The following is a 13,403-nucleotide window of genomic DNA, read 5'->3' on the forward strand; positions in this document are numbered from 1 at the left end:
AAATGGGCCAATCACAATTTTTCTCAAGCAAAATATTTCAATAACAATTGGGTCTAGAGCAGTGATTCTCAACCTTCCCACTCACATCCCACCTTAAGCAATCCTCCATTAATCACAGAGTACGTGAGTGGAAAGAAAAAGTTTGAAAACCACTGATGGCTTTATGTTCAATGTCTGTTAAAATAATAGGAAAATCCAAATACATCAAGGACTACTTCACAATAAAAAACAAGTTTTAAAATTAAATGTTTTAATGCTATTTATATTTTGATTCTTTTTATTAATTATCTTAATCTGAGACTGTTTTGGAACAGGAATAGATGATGGGGGTTCAAAGTCCACTTCTTTTTGATTCATTGCAATGTTGATTTTGTTGTATATTTTTATTGAACCTTTCACTAATAATAATGTTTCTTGTTATACACATCAGTACAGTTCTTACTTGCTGCTACTAAACAGGTAGTTTGTCGAAGAAAAAGAACTCAAATAGCAAACATTAAATTACTATAATGAGAGAGATAATAAATATAAAAGATATTTAATGGATACTCACCATTACAGCAGTTCAAGAAAAGTAGATGGCATTTCAATGGTACAGGCAGGTTGGTGCAGTTTATGATTAGGGTAGTAAAAGGAGATTGAAGAGACTGGTAGCCATTGGGGAAACCTAACCTAACCAAACTGTAATTTGTAAGTTCCTTTCCAGATACTTCTTCACCCATCACACCTGGACACACTTTCTTCCACTAGAGGTAAGGCTGTTGAATGCGAAATCACACTCCAACTGACTTAAAGACAGTTTCTTGCCTGCAACCATCAGGCTCTTGAATGAAGCCCATCAGTTAGTTACCATGCACGTGGTTCTTTCTACTCATTGATCTTCATTTTCATTATAATCTCATGTTGTATAAAGGTTCTCCTTGCATGACTGCATGCATGAGGTAATCTGTCCATCTGTTCAAAGAAGAACCGGTCTTACTGTGTTGGATACAGATATTTTGTGACAAATAAACTTTAAGCTTTGTGATGCCCTGGGTTGATCCTCTCAATCATAACCTCATTGTTCGATCACTGAATTCCTCATAACTCTGCTTTTTCATTCTACTGTTCTTGGTATAATAGTAGTCTCATGATTATTCCTATTACCTTCTTTATGGCATTATGCTTATGTTTTTTTAAAATGAGATCAAATTCTTAAATGTCTAGGAGCTCAGATTATTAACCTAAAGTGATTGTATTGAAGCTAAGGTGACTTTACTTTAAAGGAGTGGAATTTACACCTTCACATGCCTTCAATTATAGTGTTTCAACGCACCACACCAATGTTCTTTAATCAAGTCTCCTCATGTTCTTTTAATCTTTGAATGGAAATGTGACCATTGATGTAAAAACTGCTTTCAATTAAACTTTAATTAATCATATATTATTTGATTCCATTTGTTATTTTACATGTATAATAATGAACTATATTTCCCAATAGGCAATGCACACAATTGGCATTGGAACAAAAAGTAGACAACAACAGAGGTTGAGTGCAATGTTGGTTCAAGCAGTTTGAAAAATAAAGTTGTTTAAGCTTTAAATGCATGCAACGTTGTTCTTCGAGGAACAAACATAACATGATATCGGAAGTGGGATGAGTAAGTAAGGGAAGACAATAGTTCCCGTCATGGATAATCTAAGTCCTCCAATATCGAAGCAGTTTACCAGCAATCTAACTGATAATTGAAAGTGCTTCAAACAATGATTTGACATTTATTTAGAGGCTGGTGGAGCTGGAGAGACTGATCAAAAACAGTAAGTATCTATATTTCTACACATGATGGCTTAAGATGCCTTGGACATCTATAACTGTTTTCAAATTGATGAGACAGCTTTCACGTTGGACATTCTGATGACAAAATTTGAAGAGTATTTTGTGGCAGGTAAAAATGCCATATTTGAGAGAGTGAAGTTTTTTTCCTCCTGTGACCAGAAACCAATACTTAGCTGAGCTTCACACACACTGAGTAAGTCCAGGGAATTTGGAGATTTGAAAAACTCACTCATGAGAGACAGAATTGTTGGCAGAATCCCAGAAAATGGGCTTAAAGAAAGACTATTGCATGAAAAAGATTTGATACTGGAAAAGGCTGTGAATGTTTGTAGGGCAGCAGATGCTACAAGAGCACAAGCTAAGGAGCTATACAGGATAGACACAACAGTGCATGCAGTGAAAACAGAGAAGTAGAGCTCCAGGAGTTTCCCAAAGCTAGAACAAACTAATGAGGTCGGCTCAATCAGCAAATGCAGCAGGTGTAGAGGTAGACATATTCCAACGATGTGTCCTGTCTTTGGAAAGCCCTGCTATAAATGTGGAAAGAAGAATCATTTTGCAAAGTGCTGCAAATCTGGGACTACCAAGTACACACAGTGGACAAAGAAATAAAGGAATTCTTCATGGATTCACTATGGGCTCCTGCGGTTGGTAAAATGGAATGGATCATTCCAGTGACTGTGAATGAGACAGTCATTCCATTTAAGCTCAACATCGGAGCCCAGGTGAATCTGTTATCTTTGGATGATTGAAAAACCTCACCTTAAAGAGCACAATTTATCCTATGAAATTAAAAGTGACAGGCTGCACTGGAGAGAGCACTCCAGTAAAAGGGGGCTGCATGGTGATCTTTAAACACAAAGGGCGGCATTTAAAGTCACAGCTACTGATGATAGAAAGGAGAATACAGCCATTATTAGATCCGAGTGCACGTGAAGAGCTCAACCCGGTGAAAAGAGTTTTCATAGTGGCTTCACAGACCCAAGATGAGTGTACAACACTCATGCACGAGTACACAGATGTCTTTGAGGGGCTTGGCTATTTACCTGGTGTATATAAGATCCACATAGATGAGACAATGGTTCCTGTTGTCTGTGCATGCGGGAAAGTTCCATTTCCACTTAGAGACAGACTTACATAAGAACTAAAGTGCATGGAACGGATGAAAGTCATCCAGAAAATTGAAGAACCTACAGATTGGGTCACCTCATTGGTCATTGTGCAAAAGAAAAAATTCAGTATGCACCCAAGAGATCTCAATAAAGTCATCAAGACAGAACATTTTAAATTGCTGACTTGTGAGGAAAGCATGTCCCGGTTTATGGATGCCAAGTGGTTTAGTAAGCTCAATGTGTCATCGGGGTTGTGGCGGACAAAGCTTTCAATACTCCAAAAGGAAGATACTGCTTTCTTCTGCTACCATATGGGACCAGAAGTCTACCATAAAACCATCCACATGATCTTTGAAAGAATATCTGGAGTTGAGACCATGACGGATGGCATCATTGTGAGGAACTACTGACATGGTCTTTGCCTTCAGACAGCTCCAAGAAAAGTGCAGAGAACAAAACAAAGGACTCTACATCACCTTTGATGACCTCACCAAAGCCTTCGACACCGTGAGCAGGAAAGGGCTTTGGCAAATACTAGAGCACCTCGGATGCCCCCCAAAGTTCCTCAACATGATTATCCAACTGCACGAAAACCAACAAGGTCGGGTCAGATACAGCAATGAGCTCTCTGAACCCTTCTCCATTAACAATGGCATGAAGCAAGGCTGCGTTCTCGCACCAACCCTCTTTTCAATCTTCTTCAGCATGATGCTGAAACAAGCCATGAAAGACCTCAACAATGAAGACGCTGTTTACATCCGGTACCGCACGGATGGCAGTCTCTTCAATCTGAGGCACCTGTAAGCTCACACCAAGACACAAGAGCAACTTATCCGTGAACTACTCTTTGCAGATGATGCCGCTTTAGTTGCCCATTCAGAGCCAGCTCTTCAGCGCTTGATGTCCTGTTTTGCGGAAACTGCCAAAATGTTTGGCCTGGAAGTCAGCCTGAAGAGCCTCCATCAGCCAGCTCCCCACCATGACTACCAGCCTCCCCACATCTCCATCGGGCACACAAAACTCAAAAACGGTCAACCAGTTTACCTATCTCGGCTGCACCATTTCATCGGATGCAAGGATCGACAACGAGATAGACAACAGACTTGCCAAGGCAAATAGCGCCTTTAGAAGACTACACAAAAGAGTCTGGAAAAACAACCAAGTGAAAAACCTCACAAAGATTAGCGTATACAGAGCCATTGTCATACCCACACTCCTGTTCGGCTCCGAATCATGGGTCCTCTACCGGCATCACCTACGGCTCCTAGAACGCTTCCACCAGCATTGTCTCCGCTCCATCCTCAACATTCATTGGAGCGACTTCATCTCCAACATTGAAGCAGAGGCCGACAGCATTGAATCCACGCTGCTGAAGATCCAACTGCGCTGGGTAGGTCACGTCTCCAGAATGGAGGATCATCGCCTTCCCAAGATCGTGTTATATGGCGAGCTCTCCACTGGCCATCGAGACAGAGGTGCCCCAAAGAAGAGGTACAAGGACTGCTTAAAGAAATCTCTTGGTGCCTGCCCCATTGACCACCGCCAGTGGGCTGATCTCACCTCCAACCGTGCATCTTGGCGCCTCACAGTTCGGCGGGCAGCAACCTCCTTTGAAGAAGACCGCAGAGCCCACCTCACTGACAAAAGACAAAGGAGGAAAAACCCAACACCCAACCCCAACCCACCAATTTTCCCTTGCAACCACTGCAACCGTGTCTCCCTGTCCCGCAATGGACTTGTCAGTCACCAATGAGCCTGCAGCTGACGTGGACATTACCCCTCCATAAATCAAATTATCAAAGTAACTACTGACACTGACCATCTGAGACTTTCATGTTCAGGAAACAATATCTATTTATTTATTCCTAGAAATGAAATACTTCTCCTGCATCTTGTTTTTCTGCATGTGTGTTATCCCTGGTTGTATTTCTGCATGTTTTGCTCCGAGGACCAGAGAACACTTTTCCATCTGGTTGTACTTGTACAATAAGACAATAAATTTGACTTGACTTGATAGTTCCATGGTCAAAGCTCCTTAGTTCATTGAGCAACAGAGCAAGCCCATTTCTCTGTAATGTATTGTCAGCCACATTCCGATCCATCTACCAACCAGGAACTTGAAATGTGGAAGGCCCAGAGGAAACCAACAGGCAGAGGAAGAGGTCGGGCACATCATAAAACCAACTGCACAACGAGTGGAGTTACTGCAGTTGTTACTATAATGGGACTCCGTTGTGAGCACATCAGCATCACAGACTGATACCTGTAATGCCATTGGGGTTTAATGCTTTGAAGCATAGTCTTGCAGTCACAAGTTCTTTAATGGTTAATAGGATTGTGCTATACCACACTAGGGAATTGCTGGTCAGACTTTGATTAACTGAGTTTGTTATTGCCTTCCTAGGCTTTGGGCAAAAGAAACATCAAGCTTTAGCTTTGATTCTGATTACTGTGCCATGTTTTCTGCTTCTAAGGATGGACAATGGCTTAACGGCTTGGTTGCAAGAGCCTCTGGTATGAAATAACTTTCTAATTCTGTTTAAAAATACACATGCAAAGAATAATTCTTTGGACATTTTACAAGAGGAATTACAACAGCTGCAGGATATTTGGTGGAACTCTTAAGAGAAAGTATTGTGTTTTTATTGTAGCACTAAGTAACGATGGATTAACTGAATTGAATGAACTTATTATTCGACTGTTTCATTATCTCTGGGTTTTTTGTAATCTAATCTTGGCTTAGTGCTTGTTCACATATGTATACCGAGGAATCAGAGAAAGATACAAAACCGAAAGAACTTTGCTCACTTGCTCTTACAGCCATTTTGGACAACACTTCAGACAATGAACCAGCTTCATGCGATACTTTATCATTGTGAATTGCTACCTGATTCAGACCATGAAGTGAGTGAAACATGGAAATCTGCAGTCGCTGTGGCTGTAGTAAACACTACAGGAGGCTGGAGGAACTCAGCAAGTCTTGGTGTCCATAGGAAGGAACGATGTATTACCAACATTTCAGGCCTGAACCCTTCCCCAAGGTATGAGGAAAAAAGACACAGGCGTCTGTATTAAAAGAATGGTGAAAAGGGAAGGACGACAGGGGGAGGACCAACAAACAAAAGGTGTTAATAGGAAATTAAAAAAGGACAGGAGAGAGGAAAGTTAGAAATGATTGAGGGAAGAGGGTTGTTTTGGCGCTGTGAAAGGAGACAGAGAGAAATGGAAGAAAGAGAGGGGCATGGAAAGATGGGGTGGGGGGGTGGTTGATAGAATCCAGATAAGTCGATGTTAATGCCTTCCAGTTGGAGGTATTGTTCCTCCATGGTCTCAGTCTGGCAGTGCATGGGTCCATGGACTGACATGTTAGCAAGGGCACGGTATTGAAACAAATGGCCACTGGGAGATCCCCACTATTGTATCAGACAGAGCCAAGGTGCTCAACCAAGCGATCAACTAGTTGGGATCCAAGCTCTCCAATGTAGTGAAAATGACAACACCCAGCACATTAGATGACATGTGCAAATCACAAGTGAAGTGTTGCTTCACTTGAAAGGACTGTTTGGAGGCCTGGACCATGAAGAGCCTTTTAACAGAAAAATTTTGAACGATCGGTAAACCCCCAAATCTCGTATAGAGTGCTTTGAGATGCAGCCTGGTGTAAATTCATTAAGCTGACCACAAGGCAAATGATGCCCATGTGAGCATTTTACATAACTTATTTAATTTATTTATTTGCAATGCCAGAGAAGCTAATTGCGGCGATTGAAATCCATGCTGGCCAATTACAACCAGTTAACATACCAACCCTGTACATTTTGGAAGGCAAGAGAAAACCAGAGTGCCTGAGGAGAACCCAAGCAGGTCATGGGGAGAATGTACAAACTTCCTACAGACGATGCCAGATTTGAACTCAAGATGCTTGTGCTGTAAAGGTGTTTCACTAACTGCGTTTCACTAACCCTGTGTTTCACTAACCCTGCGTTTCACTAACTACGTTTCACTAACCCTGTGTTTCACTAACCCTGCATTTCACTAACTGCATTTCACTAACCCTACATTTCACTAACCCTGCGTTTCTCAAACTGCGTTTCACTAACTCTGCATTTCACTAACTACATTTCACAAACTGCGTTTCACTAACCCTGCATTTCACTAACCCTGCGTTTCACTAACCCTGCGTTTCACTAACCCTACATTTCACTGACCCTGCGTTTCACAAACTGCATTTCACTAACCCTGCATTTCACAAACTGCGTTTCACTAACCCTGTGTTTCACTAACTGTGTTTCACTAACTGCGTTTCACTAACCTTGCATTTCACTAACTGCATTTCACTAACCCTGCGTTTCACTAACTGCTATATGCTAAGTCTGCTACCCAAGAGAAAAAAATGCTCATGAGAAGATTGAAAACTTTCAACAAAATAAATAATTTTTAAGCATTGAAAATCAATCGAAGCTCACATGCTGCTCAAAATTCTTTCTTCCCTGCAAAGGCACCTTATTAATCAAAACCATAATTCTCAATTAAGCCTTTCTCAGCCTATTTAGTTATTCAGTTCTTCTGGCTTACTCTGCCATTAGATACTGCTTAATTGTAGTATTCCTGCAAGAGTTGCCATTTTTACCTATAGGACAATTCAGTTTTAGGCTTATTGCATGGGCTTTGAAAGGAGGAGGAGAGTAACATCAGCTTCAAGGGCCTTTCTTAATAATTGAGAGTTAATTGTGTTGAAAACTCTGAAATACATTTTGCATTGATTTTGAGCTTAGTGCCTGAAAGGGCAATGGAAGCTGATTCAATTCGGATCATCAAAATGAAATTGAATACGTTGTCACTAGCACTTACAATGAAAACCCAAGTGCTTGCTCAATGCCCATGTTTCTGTTGGGCAATTTTTTTCTACTTGGCAATCATTATTCATAATTTCACCTCAGCACAGAAGATCCTTCTGAAGGAAGTAAACAAAGGAGGCTGTGGCAGATCCTCAAAAGCTGCAGCGAAACATAAATTGGTGGACGAACTCAACGGGTAGCAAACAAGGAAGGCAATAGATAGGCAACATTTTGGGCTGTAACTGTTCATCAGAAAGGAGCAGGAGCCCAACTGAAAGGGGTGGGTGAGGGGAAGGAGCTCGAGCTGGCAGGTGATTGGTGAATACAGGTGGGGGGGGGGGGGAAAGTAATGAGAATTAAAAGCCAAAGAAGCTAGGACGAAGAGGGAGAGGGCTGAGCAAGATGCACTCTGATGAGAGAAAAGAAGAAGGGAGAAGATAAGGAGCTGGAGCAATCAAGTATTAGCCGATTAGAAGCCTAATGGCCTGAATACACCAGAGATTGTCTGAACTTGGAAGCTAAGCAGGCCCAGGCCAGGTCAGTTCTTGGAGGGAAGACCGCCTAGGAATACCAGGTGCTGTAGGTTTCCGTGAGGGGTGCTGGACAAAGTGGTGACTCTCTGTCTGCCGTACGGGTTGACAAAAGTTAAAGAATTTTATGTACAGTGCAGCATGGATAATCCAAAATCAGATTCTCCAAAATCCTCAGAATTCCAAATGTTAGTTTCAGAGCTGAACTGACCGGGGACGTCGGGTTCCCGGCGGCAGCAGCAGCGGGCCTTGGGCTCCTAGGCAGGAGTGGGACCCTCAGGCTCCTAGCATGAGAGGGGCCTCGGTGCGAAAGTGTGGGTGATCGGCAGTGGCCAGTATTTGTTTTTGCGAGAGTGAAACATTATTTTAATGCTTAAAAAGCCATACTTTGTTATTTGTTTGTTGTTTCAACATTGTTACAAGTGATTTTCCATTGCTACTGGGCTGTTTTTAAAAAATCACCAGTTATCTGAAAAAAATGTTTATCCGAAATGGGCTCAGTCCCGACCATTTTGGATAATCGGAGTTGTACTGTATGTTACATTCTAAAGTAGTATTATGTGACAATAGTGGAATTTCTACCTTACCGTTTATTAAGATTAATATGTATATTGGACACTTAGGAAAATATTCAACACCTTCATTGCTACTGACAATCATTTGAACTTCCTGAAAATTACCTATAATTGTGGTCATAAAAATTAATTAAATAATTCAAAAGAAATCCAATTTACCTCTGATGGAGTAAAAGAGGGTACAAGGCAACCAATAATGCTGCATTCAATTTCGAAGATACCCCATTCCCGATTCTGCACATGTTCAGTCATTTCAAAAGCAAATACAGTATTTAATAATCAATATGCAGTGATGTAAATGTTAGCCATGTTCACTGTAGGTTTCGGTGAAATGGAGGGCTTTGAAGGAGAGTTCCTTCAATTTATCATTATTTAACCATTCCACATGTTAGCTGGAAGACTGATTTAACCAAATTCTGATGCATTTACAGGTCTAGGATTTTTTTTAAAAACTCAAAGCAAGCAATTAGATTTAAGTCCGATTGAAATAGAAGACCAAAAACATCCATGTGGTAATTCTGAAGTTGATCAATGAAAAGTGTCCATCTATAACTTTAAAATACTGCATTAGAGATTAATTTTTCTTCTTGTGGCCTGTTAAAGTATTTACAATGTGAATGAGACTTCAGATTTATTGTCAGAGTACATATATGATATTACATACATACAACCCTGAAATTCTTTATCCTGCAGGCATACAAGACTTACAACTAATTGGTAGTGCAGAACAATTGTAAACAGTGTAAACATGTAAACAAAAAACTGCAAACAGACAATGAATTTAAACAAACTGACTGCAACTCAGAGAATAAAAAGAAAATCAATAAAGTGCACCAGAGTCCTTAAATGAGTCTCTGAGTTTTTCATTGAGGAGTGTGACGGTGGAGGGGTAGCAGCTGTTCCTGAACCTGGTGGTGTATGTCTTGTGGCACCTATACCTCTTCCCTGATGGCAGCAGTGAGAACAGAGCATGTGGTGGGTGGTGTGGGTCTTTGGGTGGTGCTGCTCTCTGACAGCAGAGTTCCCTGTAGATGTACTCAATAATGGGGAGGGTTTTTCCTGTGATATCCTGTGCTGTGTTCATTACCTTTAGGAGTGCTTTATGCTCAGTGCTATTGGTGTCCCTATACCAGATTGTGATAGAGCCAGACAGCACCTCTGTAGAAATTTACCAAGGTTTCTGGTGGCATACCAAACTTCCGCAAACTCCTAAGGAAGTTGAGGCACTGACGTGCTTTCTTCATGATGCCATTGGTACATTGGATCCAGGAAAGATCCCTTCAGATAGTGACTCCCAAGAACCTAAATTTGCTCAACCTCACCACCTCTGATTCACCAATCATCACTGGATTGTATATCTCTAGCTTTCCTTTCCTGAAGTCAACAATAAGCTCCTTAGTTTTGGTGTCATTGAGTGCAAGCTTGTTGAGGGTGCACAATTCTTCCAACTTTTCAATCTCCCTCCTGTATGTTGACTCATCCCCTTCCCTTATACAACCCACTACTGTGGTATGGTTGGCAAATTTGTAGATGGTGTTATTGTTGACCTGAGCCACACAGTTGTAGGTGTAAAGTAAGTAGAGCAGGGGGCTAAGAATACTGCCCTGCGGTGCTCCGGTACAGATGGAGATTGTGGAGGAGATGGTCTTTCCAATCTTCACTGATTGTGGTCTGGAGATGAGGAAATCCAGGATCCAATTACACGGAGTTACTTTTTGAAGCAAAGAATAGAAAACCTTATGACTAAATTTGTTGCCAGGATCCTCCCCAAAACCTATGATGTGATCTTAAACAATGGGTTCTCAGATCTCAGTGTGGACTGGTGTTGAGCATTCATTGGCCAAATGTTTCTCTCAGCCTTGATCACCACTGTACCATACCTCACATCCAACAGGACAAATAGGACCAACGTTCACTCCACTTCACCACTGAGATCACTCCAACCTCATGATGATACCCAGATACTCCTGTGTACAAACACATTTGGAGACCATGTTCAAGTCATCATCAAGTCAAGTCAGGTTAATTATTAACTAAATTGCACAAGTACAACCTGATGAAACAGTGTTCTATGGGCCTTGGTGAAAAACATGCACACTCACAACCAGACATAACATACATACAGACAAACAATACATATGCAGGACAATTATTCATATGTTAAAATAAATAAATATTGATTGCTAAATATCGAAATCTTGAATGGTTAGAGTGAGCTGTTCCTTTGTTCATTCAGCAGTCTCACTGCCTATGAGAAGAACCTGTTTCTCAGTCTGGTCGTGCTAGCTCTGATACTTCTGTATCTCTTTCCCAACAGGAGTAGCTGAAAGGTGCTACTTGCAAAGTTATAGTGATCTTCAATGAATTTGTATGCCCTCTTCAGTTACCTTCCCTGATCTTCTCTGTACATCATGTCAATGGTGGGGGAGGGGGGAGTAGGGTGGGGGGAGACTGCAGTGATCCTCTCTGTGGCCCTTATGGTCCTGTGGATTTACTTCCAATCCATTTCTCTGCTGCAATCGTTCCACACTGTGATGTAGTCGGCCAAGAAACTCTTGATAGAGCTGCTGTAGAAGGTTGACATGATGGTGGCCGATAGCCTTATCCCACTGCAGTCTTCTCAGGAAGTTCAGTCACTTTTGCACCTTCCTGACAAATGAGGAGATGTTGTTTGTCCACGATTGGTCATTAGTTAGATAGGTTGATTAAGCTATTGGAAAATAAGAGAGAAACAGTCTTGCACAAGACAAATTTGTCCAAAGCAATAATCCTCTGTTAACTGCAACTCCAAGCTCTTTCCTGGTTCGAGATTACCAGGTGGGCAGTGAAAACAATCCATGGGGGTTCACAAAAATCCTCAAGAAGCAAGTGTAAGCCTCCAGAGCTCATGAGAATTCCTGGCTGTGATGGTACAGATTCTATCACCAATGTGTATAGGTACAGATTGTAGTGTAGGATGACTGTGATTGGCTGAGAGTGTAGCCACACCTACTGGCAGGTCTTAAAGGATTGCTCCTAGCCAGACCAGGTCATTTTGGACTGGTCGACCTACTTGTTAATAAAAGCCTTGGTTTGATTCTTTTGACGCCTTCTACACTGGCCATGTCTGCTGAAAAGAGAGAAGAAACATTTTTTTTTAAATCTGGCTCAATGAACCTTGGGTCCCTTTGTTGGGATTACTTGAAGACCCAAAGAAAAAAGCAGAAGAAGCACACCATCTCCCAAACTACTCACCCATTCTGTATCAACTGTGGCAGAGCGTGTGGGTCCCATGTCCCAGGCTAACAGGTAAGAGGTAAAAGGTAGATAGCGGTGGATGATAAAATAAGTTGATAAGAGAGGGCAGAGCGATAAGAAGGGGACCTCTCTGATATGTAAAGGAAGGGAAGGAGTGGAGAGCTAGAGGAAAGAAGTTAGAGGGACTGCTACCTTGTGATTTTGAGTGATATGTCCAGATAATTTTTATATGTCTCTGATCTGGAAAGTTCTTGTCCAGCCTATGGTGTTATACTTACACTCAAGTTGGTTTTTTAATACTATTGAATTGGATGATGATCATTAACACTTATTGCAATAAATCAAGGTGTAGCTACTGAAAAATATGCTGCTGCATTTAATATTAATATTAGGTCATTTTGTATGATAACATGCTATAGAATGGCTAGGGGGCAGCAGTGAATTTTATTTTCCTTGGCCCATATAGTTTGTATGTCTCAAAACTGAATTTATTGGATTATTTCTGAGGCAAGATATTTTATTGTGTTGTCTTAATACTTTTCATAGATTGTCTGTAATGTATTTGACAGATGCAGTGATTTAATACCTCAGCATCACACTTTAAATATTATATTTCCAATACTTCAAATTATTTTAATCATAATACTGTAAAATATATTTGCCATAAATGCTTTTTGTTGAATAATTTATCATTACCTAAAATAGGTGGATATTCCAATATTTGTCTCGGTAGAGAGGAATTTTGTCCGATTATTCCAGCAAATCTATTCAAACCTGAAGGTCATTAATCAAGTTTGAGTAATGGGACACTAAAAGGAGCACATGCTTTTGTGATAGTTTCGTTTGTGTTTCCTCGAGTCATTTGTCTCCTGGATTTAGTGTCAGATTGTATTCTCCTGCTCTCTCAGGTCTCTCTCAACAGCACGAAGTTATCAATGGTACAGGTTTAAAACAGGCAATATGCTGGAAAGACTCAATGGGTCAGATCTCATTGGTGGGAAAAGAAACCGTTAACCTTTCAGGTTGAATATGAAGGTTGCTGATCAGAAACATTAACTCTGTTTCACCTCCCACAGATGTGACCTGACATGCTGAGTACTTCCATCATTTTCTGTTTTTATTTAAGATTTCCAGCATTTTCTATTTTATTTTGATTTTCAGAACATATTTTTTAATTAGAATCAATGATCAGTTAAACAATTTGATTTGCAGAAATCCAATTTTCTTGAAGAAAACAATTTTGAAAGAAGAAAAGCTTTAAAATCAATTCAGTGTTTTCCACTGACTGACACCAA

The 13,403-nt window shown here is 40.8% G+C and overlaps 1 long non-coding RNA gene across 2 annotated transcripts in view; it reads left to right on the forward strand.

The window, feature by feature from the left end:
- The first annotated feature begins 428 nt into the window (after positions 1-428).
- Positions 429-13,403, forward strand: part of LOC138737487 (uncharacterized) — a 35,006-nt gene continuing 22,031 nt past the window's right edge. Inside the window, exons 1-4 of one of the 2 annotated variants that reach the window (XR_011340967.1) lie at positions 429-752; positions 5,333-5,442; positions 5,749-5,969; positions 9,565-9,698. This is a non-coding gene — a long non-coding RNA (uncharacterized lncRNA). Of the gene's footprint in view, positions 753-5,332; positions 5,443-5,748; positions 5,970-9,564; positions 9,699-13,403 lie in introns of those variants that run through there. The other variant, XR_011340968.1, reaches the window with a different exon arrangement.

The sequence above is a fragment of the Narcine bancroftii genome, chromosome 6, assembly GCF_036971445.1.
Source record: "Narcine bancroftii isolate sNarBan1 chromosome 6, sNarBan1.hap1, whole genome shotgun sequence".
NCBI lineage: Eukaryota > Metazoa > Chordata > Chondrichthyes > Torpediniformes > Narcinidae > Narcine > Narcine bancroftii.